The sequence below is a fragment of the Lissotriton vulgaris genome, chromosome 4_1 (genome assembly GCF_964263255.1).
Source record: "Lissotriton vulgaris chromosome 4_1, aLisVul1.2, whole genome shotgun sequence".
Lineage (NCBI taxonomy): Eukaryota > Metazoa > Chordata > Amphibia > Caudata > Salamandridae > Lissotriton > Lissotriton vulgaris.
Genome location: NC_141691.1, coordinates 181,981,639 through 181,993,732, shown reverse-complemented (window position 1 = coordinate 181,993,732; position 12,094 = coordinate 181,981,639).

Below are 12,094 nucleotides of genomic sequence, written 5' to 3'. Positions count from 1 at the left end.
CACACGGAGCAGAAGACAAAAAAATAAATGGATGCTGGGACAAACCCAATTAGAACAAGTTGATAGCTATCGGTATCTTGGTGTCCTATTTAACGAGAGCGGAAGTTTTCTCCCCCAAAAGAAGGATATCTCTAGGAAAACAAATAGCTTGGTTGCCGCATTCAGAACCATACAAAAGAAAGTAACAGCCTTGACATATGGTCCTTTATTAAAAATCATATCTGCCAAACTACTACCAACTCTAACATATGGTGCCGAAGTCCTAAATGGGAAGGATGCGGAGCTAATTAACAATGCAGTGGCAAAAACATATAAAATTCTTTTCAACCTACCATGTAACGCTTCACAGGCACAAATAAGGCTGGAGTTTGGGATAAATAATCAGCTTTATGCCCGGCAAGGCCAAATTTTAAAAGTATGGAACCGGGTAAAAAATGACCAGGTTAATCAATTGTCACAAACATTATGGAAAGAAGTAAGAGACAATAGGAAACTTCAAGCCTGGGTATACTTAAACAAAGCAAAAGAAGATTTTGGATTAACATCAATTTGGGAAAATACTATCACCCAGGAAAGTTTTAAAAAAACAATTAATAAGCTTGTCATTCATTTATCACTGCTAAAAGACAAAGAACTACTTGTAAAAAGAAAACACTCCTGGCCAATTGTAAACGATTATAAGAAAAAACAAGTCCAGAAGTATCTAGAAACTCCTTGGTCTGTCCAAAGTAAGCGAACATTTATTAGTGTGCGCTTTGGTCTATGGCCAGGTTTGTGTCATCTTCCACCGTGGAAGTTAAATGAAGGAAATATGATCTGTAGATTGTGTAAAGGAGGCCAAGAAGATATGTTGCATCTTTTATGTTTGTGTCCTGCTATAGAAGTAGAAAGGAAAGTAATCCTCAGGCGGTTATTCAATGCTAGAGGTGTAAGAACTTGTAGACAAGCTCTAATGGCGTGCTTAAGCACGAACGATCTACTAATGAACTCCGCTTTTGTAAAATTTTTATCTGTGATTACAAAAGGCCTTAAGGCAAATCTTATTTAGAGTTTAGCTTTTTAGAAGATTAGTAAAATTATCTGTTTATGCTCTTAAACTTTTTATTGTTGAAGCTATTTTTTTTTTTTTTTGTTTTGTTTCTTTTTTCTTTTAAAGTGTACTTTTTTGTAAGATTTTAATTAATCAAACAAATAAACTTAAACTTAACCTCTTTTATTTCCACTAAGGTCCTGGCAACAGAAAGGGACGGCCAATACGATGGTTGGCATCCCCTGTACTGGCCTCCCTAACTGTATTTTCACACACCATGATGGAAATAAAAGTCGGACTGAAGAACACACTCCTGGATGGTGTGTATGCTGAATCCTGGCCAGGATCCTGATAGAGGTGATGGGTGGGAACTAGCAAAGGTTGTTGTTGCCACTGCCATAGTGGTGCTGCAGTAAAGAAGGTAAGATATGCTGCAAGCGCATACACACCCTACTCATTCAGCTTTCCATTGAAAGGTTTTAGAAACAGCACAGTTCTATTCACAAATTAAGCACTGGATGCATGGCGTTTCATCCAGTTCTGTATGCCACAACTAAAACAGGTAAAGATATTAGAAATCATCTACTTCTCATGATGAGAGGAAGAACAGCTAAAGAAGCTTATGCTAATGCAGGACTCCAACAACAAGATGTAGAGAGACCCTTTAAAGATACAAGAAATTGGATTTATTTGTGCTCATGGTGTAGAGAGGGTGGACCAAGACTGGTCCTAAAAGTTACATTCTATCTTTTCTGAAGCAAAAATATTAGTAAGAATGTTTCTAAATTATGCAGCAGGAATGTTTGGCAGCACGAAAGTAGTAAAGGACATGCGCACTAAATTCGCCATTTTTGCCTTAAGTTGAAGTCCCCATGGACGTATGCCCCACTTTGATGTGAGTATCCAGTCAGAGATCAGGAAGCACTCATAGGCTTCCCAGGTTCAGACGTGTCCCCTTAAGGTCTGTACCTTCCCGGGTCTCACAGTCACCAGGTACCTCCAGAACGTCCAGTCTCTTCAGGTACCCACAGCACGTAAAGCATGGAAATTTAGTGGGAAAGACAACTGAATGTACCCAGGTCATTGTGTTTACCCGTTAGACAGGGTGCAATCTCCCTCTAGCTCACCACTCTCCAGGGCCTTATTGCATTCTTGCCCCCACCCCAGCTTGCCTTTCTCCGCAACATCTCCGATTTTCCAGACATGTCATCCTATGAACATCGATGGTTGGCTATCTCCCTAGCTACAGCTAAGCTGTGTACTCTCCACCACTGGTGACAACCCACCCTACCATCACGCAATGAATTGAAGCTTGAACTCCACAGTAACTTCCCATGAATAAATCACAAACGTAACAACAAACTAGTGGGTGTGTGGTCCGTTTAGTTCCAGGGATACAGCACCCCGGGCTTGAGTTCACTCGATAATGCTCCGGTTACTTACCGATAATCTTCATTACTCAAAGAATAGTCTTCCTCGCCACATGACTAACAAAGTGAGCTTCAGCCCCACACCAGAATCCTCCAAAGCAAAAAGTCAGCCTCCCATGCCTCCCATCCCTTCCCAATATGGCTGACCTATTACACCCTTGACCTCTATAACAGGCTGACCGGCCCAACCCTTCAGCCTGAAAATACCAAGCATAAACATGAAGCCGAAAGCCAACAGGGAGGGAGGGATGGGAACTCATGTGGCGAGGTAGACTATACTCGGAGTAATGAAGATTACTGGTAAGTAACTGGGGTATTACCTCCTCGTTAGTCTTCCTCGTCACATGACTTTCAAAGTGAGCACATACCTAAGCCAAGCGGCTTCATGGAAACTCACAAGAAACCAACGGACCAGAATTGGATCCCACAAAAAAAAGGGCAAACCAAACAGACCAGAGGAGTGGCAGGACCACCCAAGAGAGGCAACCATGAGCAGGAAGAACCAGTCCAGGAGAGAAGACACCGGGAAGGACGAGAACCCGGACCCTGAGACACAAAGTGAAGCCAGAAAAAGAACTACCCTAACCAAAGGCCGAAGGAGGACAGAGAAGGCACGGGACCAGACCGTACAGAGCCAAAAGCAACAGCCAACACGCCCCAGAACAGAAAGCTGCAAGCCGGGCCAAACACACCAGGACAGCCCACCGGAGAGCCCGAAGTGAGGGAATAGAGAGCATCCCCACCACAGTGACCCAGCAAAAAAGCCACAGCAGAAAAGAGACGCAGACCGACAGAAACACAGCAACACCGCACGATGGACCACCAACTGCGGGAGCTGAAACCTCTGGGAAAATGAGGCAGCGGAACCAGATGAATGTCACCACAACCCTGCAAGGTAAGAAAGAGGTGGGACTCGGACCCCAGTAGCACAAAGGACCCCCCAAAAGTAAGAGAGACACCAAGGGGAGAAAAGGCCAAATAAACCCAGAAGAAGGCACCAGAAACGGCATCGACGAAACCTGGTCACCAAGGGAACCCAATCGGCCAACAATGAAAACAGGAAAACCCACAAGGCCTCCCACTCGAATAGCCAAAGAGACCAGGATCAAGGCCAGAAACACAAAAGGAAGCGAACGGCCCCCAGAGGCAACCATGCAGGAAAAAACACAGAGACAGGCAGGGGTGGGCGGGAATGCAGCCCAGAAGAGCGAGACCGCCCCGTACAGGGACCAAGCAAACCCTCCCAGGAACATGTCCACAATAAGGTAGCGAGCCGCCGAAGCGAGCACCCAAGCAGACACACAGCCAGCCAACAACCAGACCCGATCCAGCCGAACAATGAAGAACCAGACAGGAACAGAAGTGCACAGGGAGGAACAGTCACAGGCAAAAAAACACCAAAGGCGAGAAGGACAGAAGAGCTGGGCAAATGAGCCTGAGCCGTGCCAACACACCCAGGGAGCAACCAGAGCCAGCAGGCCCCAGGACCCCAAAACCAGGGACAAAGAAGAAGGAGGGAACAAAGTCCACACCGGAAGTGCAAAGCCCCCGCCTGGGAGAGGAAAACCGGGTTCACCAGCACCCCGGACACCCGAAAGCACGGCTGGACCAAGGGAAAACCAGAAAGCAGGGGACGGGCACAAAACCTGCGCCCCCAGAAGTACACCACGAACCCCAAAAACAGGTCCAAAGCCCACCGAACGCAGCAGCATACGCCAACGGAGAAGCACCCCGGCGAGCACCACCAACAGGACAAAATACCCAGGCCAGGCCCAACTAACATGGACCATACTCATCTGGGAACTAAAGAGGCCTGACCCGGAGAAACTGCCGAGATCAGAGGAGACCATGTGCAGACAGGGCGGCAGAGCCACAGCCAGAGAAAAAAGACTCAGGCAAGGACAGCACTAACAAAAAAACAAAAAAAACAGGGGTGAACCTCACAACCCCCCGGAGCACGAGGCAGGGAAGAAACCGACCAGGAGAGCAACAAGAAGCCCCCACAGGACCGAGGTAAATCCCAAAGGAACGGCCAACAGAAGGCAGATCAGGGGACTCAGCACTGAATGGCACGAACTGGGAAGGGGAACCCAGAACAGAAAGACCACCGGCCGAAGAAGGAAGAATCCAAAGACTCGGAGCCAAAATGCACACAAGACAAGGACCCCACGGGAGAGCAAGCCCACCGCACCAGGGAGTCCCAGGTGGGCACCCATCAAGGGGCGAACAACCAACAGAGCACATGAGGCCAGAAACATTCAGGGAACTAACGACACTGGTCCTTGGCTGCCCCCGCAAGGGAAGCAGGAGGAGAGATCCAAAGTCAAGGTGCAGCATTCAAACACTGTGGCAGCAAGCCACAGAACCGTGGACAAAAGAACCCGAGAGAGTGCCACAAAGAGGAAGGAAGGGGACATCCAACAACCTCACCAGACCAACGGAATGCAAACCAGCCAGTGGGTGAACAACCCCTGTCACAACTAGAATCCCCCACTAGGTAACACTAGAAAGGATCGGAACACAGAGGGCCCCACAGGAGAACTAGAGAAGAAGGAATCTCAAACACGAGGGTCCATCGACTTACAGACAGGAGAAGGTGCAACAAGTAACCTTCATGAAAACGAGCCCAGGGAAGCATAACAAAATCAGGGAACAAACACAGAGGCTAGTTCTAGTGACCACCTTGTATCAGTCCAAACAACCCTTATGATGATTGGTTGTAAGTCAACCTTATAGACCAGCTATCCTAGGGGTACCGTGGACAAAGCAGTCTTAGGCTAAACTCTGTAAAGGCATGTGAAGCAAGCTGTTTTACCATATACACTCTCCTTGAATACCAAATGAAAGGACACCACACAGATATATATTGAAAATATATATATATTTATTTACTGCAAGTATCCCCTATACTCTTTATGAGCACAGAAGCAAATGCGTTAAAACAAAACAGTGTTTAAATATACAAAAGTTGCACAATATGGATAGGCCCTGGTGGCCACTCAAACCATATACTAAAATAGTGGTATAAGAACCACATATCTGAAAGGAAGAAGGCCTAGGGCCTTGAGAATCGCTGGGACTACAAGGAGCTAACAAAAGTTAGGGACCAGGAGGCCCACGGAATGCGTGTGCAGTGCTGAAAGTTACACACAGGCGCCTATTGATTTCAATGGGTGCGTAAAAGTCACAAACTTAAAGAAAAGAGAACCTTCCGGATGACCTAGAACCTAGCAACTTGGAACATGGGGCCCGATGTAGGTAAATTCATTCTACCACTTCATAAATACCTAATCATACCGATTCAGTATTTAAGAAGTGGTAAATTGGAGGGGGGGTGATGTAGGTATTTCAGATTCGGTAAATACCTAATCGTTCCGATTCGGTATTTACCGATTCTGTAAATACCGAATCGGTAATGCCCATTGATTCCTATGGGCATTGAAGCCCATAGGAATCAATAGGCATTACCAAATCGGTAAGTACCGAATGTTGCAAGGGTGCAGGGGGTGTCACTTTGACACCCTCTAGTACTCCGAATTCAGGCACGTGTGACATGTGGCACACAGACATGCCCTATGGCACAGGCACAGGTGTGCTTGCACACATGTGCATGCACACCTGGATTCGGTATTTTACCACCCAATTGGATTGGGTGGTAAAATACCGATTCTGTAAGGCCTGTGGGACTCCGAAGAGTCCCACCTACATCTCCAAGTTACTGAATCGGTAAAAATACCGATTCAGTATTTTACTGATTTGGTAATATTACTGATTCGGTAAAATTACAGAATCGGTAAAATAGGGCACCTACATAGCAAATGACCATTTACCGGTCGGTAACGGCCGAAATCGGCCGTTACCGGTCGGTAAATGGCCACCTACATCGGGCCCTTAGACACTAGAGGTGTATTTCTACACAGGAGCACCGGAGTGCCAGAGTTACCTCACCCACAGGAAGCGGGTGCATATGTCTCAAAGTGTGTCGGGTTTCGTCGTGCTGTTCTATGGAGCCTAGAGATGAAGATGCTGCAGGCGGGTCGTCGAGGAGAGTTCCGGTGGATCCAAGGGTGGATCTGAAGAGGTGAAGACCGGAAAGCAGAGGGGACAATGTTCAAAGTCACTAGCCAGTGACCGGCGAGGAACCAGGAAGGAACCAGGCGTTGTCGGGTGCAAACAGATGAAGAAGTGTAGCTTGTCTCTGCAGCCATGTGAACACAAAGAGGTCGAGGACGTCCCGAAGTCAATCACGAGCTTTCCCACGCAGGCTCTAGCTGATGGCGGTGTTGGCGACTTGATTGAAGCAAACAGGCCTTGGCTAATGCAAGCCACGCAGGAGTTGAAGAAAGCTTGTTACTCGGACCAGCAAGGTCAGAGGGGCTGCTCCTTTTCACAGGAGCGAGGGCCAGTCTGAAGCAACCAGACCAGTGGTGTTGATTGTAGATTTTGTTGCCAAGATGGCCACTAGCCAACGGACCAGTGACCGGGATGATGCGTCAAGTGGCAAAATGCACAAGGGCCCCACGCAGATCGTGGAGATGCTGGAGGGCTGTTTTTCGGTGCAGATGCTGCTCGGTGGTAGGGCTTCTCAAACCTCAAAGCACAACGTTGAGGATGCCTTGGGTGCTGCACACTCAGCTTCTTGTGGATCTTCCAAGATGGCCAGTCCCACGTCTCTCGGTGCCTCCCCAGGTCTCTTCTTTTCAGGGCCTGTGGACCGGGCTCTGAGATTTCTGGAAATCTAGGTCTTGTTGGGCTCTGGGCTCGGGCTTTGGCGGGAGGCGGCGGCAAAGAAGATGTCGAGTTGCTGGATGGTGCCTGTATTCACAGGGTGGTCACTCCTTGGCCACGAGGGAAATGCTCTTCAGTCTACTGTGCAGCAGAATGTCGAAGTCCAGTATTCTTCTTATTTTCAAGTCAAGTTCAGGATGACCTGAAATCTTAGGACACAGCTCCTACTCTTAAACCAAATCTAGGTGCCGGATCACCTGCCAGGTCCCTCCTCTGGGTGGGACCAGGAAGGGGGGTGGTTACTCCCCCTTTCCTTTGTCCAGTTTCGCGCCAGGACTGGGGCTGGAAAGCCCCAGCTCCGGTTTGAACTGGCATATGCACAGGGACACCTTGTGTGCCCCAGGCATGTCTCATTCTATTCAGCCCTCCCTAACCACTAAACAAAATCCTGTCTGGGGTGGTGCAAGCACCTCCCCTGACAGGAAACCCTTTGTCCAGGCCTCCCAAGCTGAAAGGAATCCCAGCAGCAGGAGGTCAGACTTGTGTTTGTGGTGGCAACATCCATTTTGTGATGCTGGGGCTCATGTTTAACTTTACCCGGGTTTCAGGTTAGGTACATGTTGTCTTCCTCTAGAAGGGTGGAATGCTACCCCCGTCGCCAGAATTGGTGAGGGGCAAGTATTCCGAATCGTATGACACCTTACTCGACATGTATTGATAAGCCAAACCAAAGATAGCATTTAACCGCGAGGTTCATAATGCACTTAAGAGTATATGGTATGGCAATATCATGAAACAGCTAAAGGACCTTGTTCCGAAAGCTGCAGACAGTCTCAGCTCATGCCAGAGCACCATCTCACATGAAACCAAGCACTCTGCCTCCAGGATTGTCAAGGCCTGCCATAGGAGTGACTTATAGGTTATCATGTGTCCATATATGTTAGATATAGATATACTATATCTAAGTAAGAGGTGGTTACACCAACTTACCCCAGCTGAGTGATCAGCCATTTGTGTCAAATAGCTAGGCCAGGCCAGGGGTGGCATAATACATGCTGCAGCTCCTGGTAGGCCTTGGATACACCTATGCCCTGGGTACTTAAGGTACACTGTTACAGGGGCCTATAAGGTGAACCAGTTCCAATTGGTAATACACCTAGAGTGCATTGGCATTAATTTAGAGAGAGAACAGCAGGCTGTGGGTCTGATTAGCAGGCCCACAGCCACATTAAGTCAGAAACCAGTGAAGCAAAAAGCAAAAATTTGGTGTGACCATAGGATAGCAGACCCTACTCTCCTACACGTAGCCAACCACAAAGCACGCTATAGCAGGGCAGAAAGCAATAAGGAGAATAAAAGAAAACCCCAGGCATCCGCAATGACCAGAGCCTGCTAGAGCAGGGCGTCAAAAAACAAAGTACAGTGTGGGGGCCAGAAAGTGTGGGAACTAGCGTCCGAGCCCGTTTGAGCAGGGCCTCCACACCAGGGCCCTGGGACCTGCTGGAACAGTACCTCGGCCCAACTTGCCTGATCAAAAATGCTCTGTAGAATCTGCAGCGATGAAATAAAAAAAACAGGCTGAAGGGTTGGGCCGGCCCATCCTCTAATAGAGGTCAAGGGTGTAATAGGTTGGCTACATTGGGAAGGGATGGGAGAAATGGGAGGCTGACTTTTGGCTTTGGAGGGTTCTGGTGTGGAGTTGAAGCTCACTTTGTTAGTCATGTGGCGAGGAAGACTAACGAGGAGGTAATGTTCTGTTCCACTCTAACCCTTGAGGCATCAACATACTGCTGGCTGAAGGTTACCCCCAAGGCTGTGGCACTTGGTCTTGGTTTGCTCACCTACTTATGCATTGCCATCTCCCCAGTCTCACAGCCCTAGCAGCTTTCCGCATGACACTGCCCTGACCCTCACATCTCCTCCGGTGCCTATTCTACACTGCTTTAGTCCTATACATTCTCCTTAGGGGTGAGGTGGATTCATCCTGCTGCTTAGTTTTTGGGGATCCCTAGGCACTTACATATTGGACGTTTTGCTCTTCCCAGGACTCCGGTGCTGATGTGTTGTATTACGTCCTGCAATGCCAACACTGTCCTAGGCGTTCTGTCCTCGCTTGTACTACTTAATGGAAAATAAATAAAGAAATGTTGCAAAAAAACAGCCAGGGTTCAAACGATCAGGCATATGCTCTTAATACCCAGAATAAGGACGGCACAGCTCAGTGGCCCCCAGAAGCTCACTTGATAAATGAAAATTGGAATTTCTATGGTGTGCATTCCACATGTAAATGTCAATAATAAAAGGCTGTCTCTCAGCAAACTAACACCTTTTTTTCTGCAAAGAAACCTTAGCTGAATTGGTGTACTAGCAGAGTTAGACGTTATTAACATCAGGGGTATCTGTACCTCTAGGGGTGGGGGAAATCTGCGTCATTACAGTTGGGGCCACCAGGGTCCCCTTAAAAGTGAGAAATTACTAGGGTCATCGGTAATTCCAAGCCTGATTCCCGTTGTATTTCCTCATTTGCCACGCATGCTCACAAAGAGATCCAGCTATTTTCAACCAGAGATTTGGAATTAAGAGGCCATTAGTAATTAGGTCCAAAGTGTTTTAATTATTCACTTATTACCCCTTTTCAGACACATATTTATTCTCACACGTTTATATAGTGGGGAGATCGCAAGCCTTCTTGCTATGTCACCCTATTTATCAACCCACACTTGATGTTAGCTGAGGTTTCGATTGTTTTTATTACAAAAATATCCGTTTGGAAAGTCACGGTTTTACAATCATCAAGAATGGCCATTTGTCATCGTTCTGTTTTCTTTGAAAGAGGTTTGTCCACAATAAAACACCATGGTTTTCAGCTGCCACAGTCATAAAGTCAACTCTCACATATTGCTTCAGGTGGTAGACAAGACAGAGTAAACATAAGGCCAGTGTCACAGGGACTAGATCAATTAATTTTAATATGAACAGGATAAGTCAGCCTGCGGCATGGTGCAGCCTCTCCTAAGCTTCAGAAACATGGAAAAATGCGTGCAAGTAGGCAGGTGCGGGTGAAGCATAAACACCTGCATTTTAGTTTTAAAGTAACTACTTATTCGATCTTTATTGGATGGAACGTTATTTTTATTTATTTATTTCATATGTATGTATTTATTATGTAAGTCTTTTTGTAAGGCTTGTTAAATGTGAGAACGCGCAGTTCACTGTGTGAGAGCTATATTTACTATTAACATCTTTTCCCGCAAAGAATAGCAATACCTGCAGATTTCTTCTCACTTTTCAGTATTTTTAAACAATGCCCATGATTCACAAAGTGCCCTGTTTATAAAGATTGATGTGCGAATAGACTGATTTACCATACAAGGAACTGAAGACCTCGTTTATCAATTAGTTTAAACGCCGGACCTACGTTCCTGTTCCAGTGTCTGGATACCCTCAAGGGCAATGAACTGCGCCATGCAAACCAACATAACACAACACATCACAACAGTTTTCTTTTTTTGCGAGGGAACATGTTGGCCGCCAGGTAGTGCTGGTCGCGAGCTCTCCTGATTATCTGGAAATTCTCAAGACTTACATGTGCATAGGATGATGGGGTCTTTAAAAAACAGTGTAGCAGTGGGACAAAGTTGCTGACAGGGATTCTTCTCTTAGGCGGCCCCCACATAGGTCTTCTGGATCTGTGCTTCATTTTCCCTAACAACCACGGTGCTTGTGGGCAGAGGCGGCAGCGCGGCTCGGCAGGAGCGCCAATGACGTCCCCCAGGGGAAGTGAAGATTGCAGACTAGTCTTCCCCCGGGTATTCAGAACAGCCAAAGGACAAGGTATGGGTGGGATTGGAGGAGTGTAGGAGGGGCAGGAGTTGCAAGGGTATATAAGGTGTCAGGAGAGGAAGATCTGGCCTCTTCCGAACACCTAAGCACCACCGGGGGGGAAAGAAAAGTTTGTACACCCACCCTACAAGTCGTAAGTAGAGGGCTTGGGTGTGTTTTGGGTCTGAACGTGCCAGTTTGGGGCAGGTTGCAGAGCAGAGACGTTACGGTACTTTGGAGGGGTGGTGAGTCACAGACGGGCGGATCCACCCCTCGGGGGGAGAGCGGTACACAGGTGACTGATAGCGGAGCGCGGGAAGCAATGAGCAATGAAGGACATTCAACAGAGGATGCTTGGAGAGCAAGTGAAGGTGTGAATGGGGTGAGGAAGGGGGTCACAGAGTAAATGGGGGAAGATTCAAACGGGTGAGATGGTTTTGAGAAGGATGAAAGGAGAATGAGTCAGTATGGGATGGAAAAAGTATATTTATTGCATTTATGTACTGTTTAATAAAGTTTAAATGAGTGGAACCTTGTACTAATAAAATGGCCTTTTACGCTTCAAGTAACAGCGTGGAGGGTGATTCTTGCGCGATGCTAGGATCAGCTTCCGGGGCAGCAGAACAGCAGCCTGTGTACGGGATCGTGCTTGTGCACCCAGGCAGGAATTGCCTCATGGCAGTGGAGATACAAGGAAAGTGGGAGTTGAGGATGTTGTTCAATATCCCCTGTTCACCCCGGTAAGGAGAAAGAAAGGTAGGTGGGTCAAGGCTGGTGTTGGTGCTGCTCCAGACTCTTCTGAACCATTCCCCCAAAGAGTAAGGAACCAAGCGAAGCCCCTGCCTGTCTTACAAAAAGGAACACTCTGAGAAGTAAGGACATCTGGGGAAGGGGCAGAATCTGTTAGGTGTCCCTACAAAAAAGAACTCCCCTCCGGCCCCTCAAGGGAACTTAGACTATAAGGCTCCTCGTTCTCTCCTCCACTTGCCTCCGCCTTCAACGTTCAAAAGTCCACACTTGGATAAGAGTTTGCTGATTACAGGAAGAAAGTACTCCAAAAAAAAACAAAGGCGTAAAAATTACA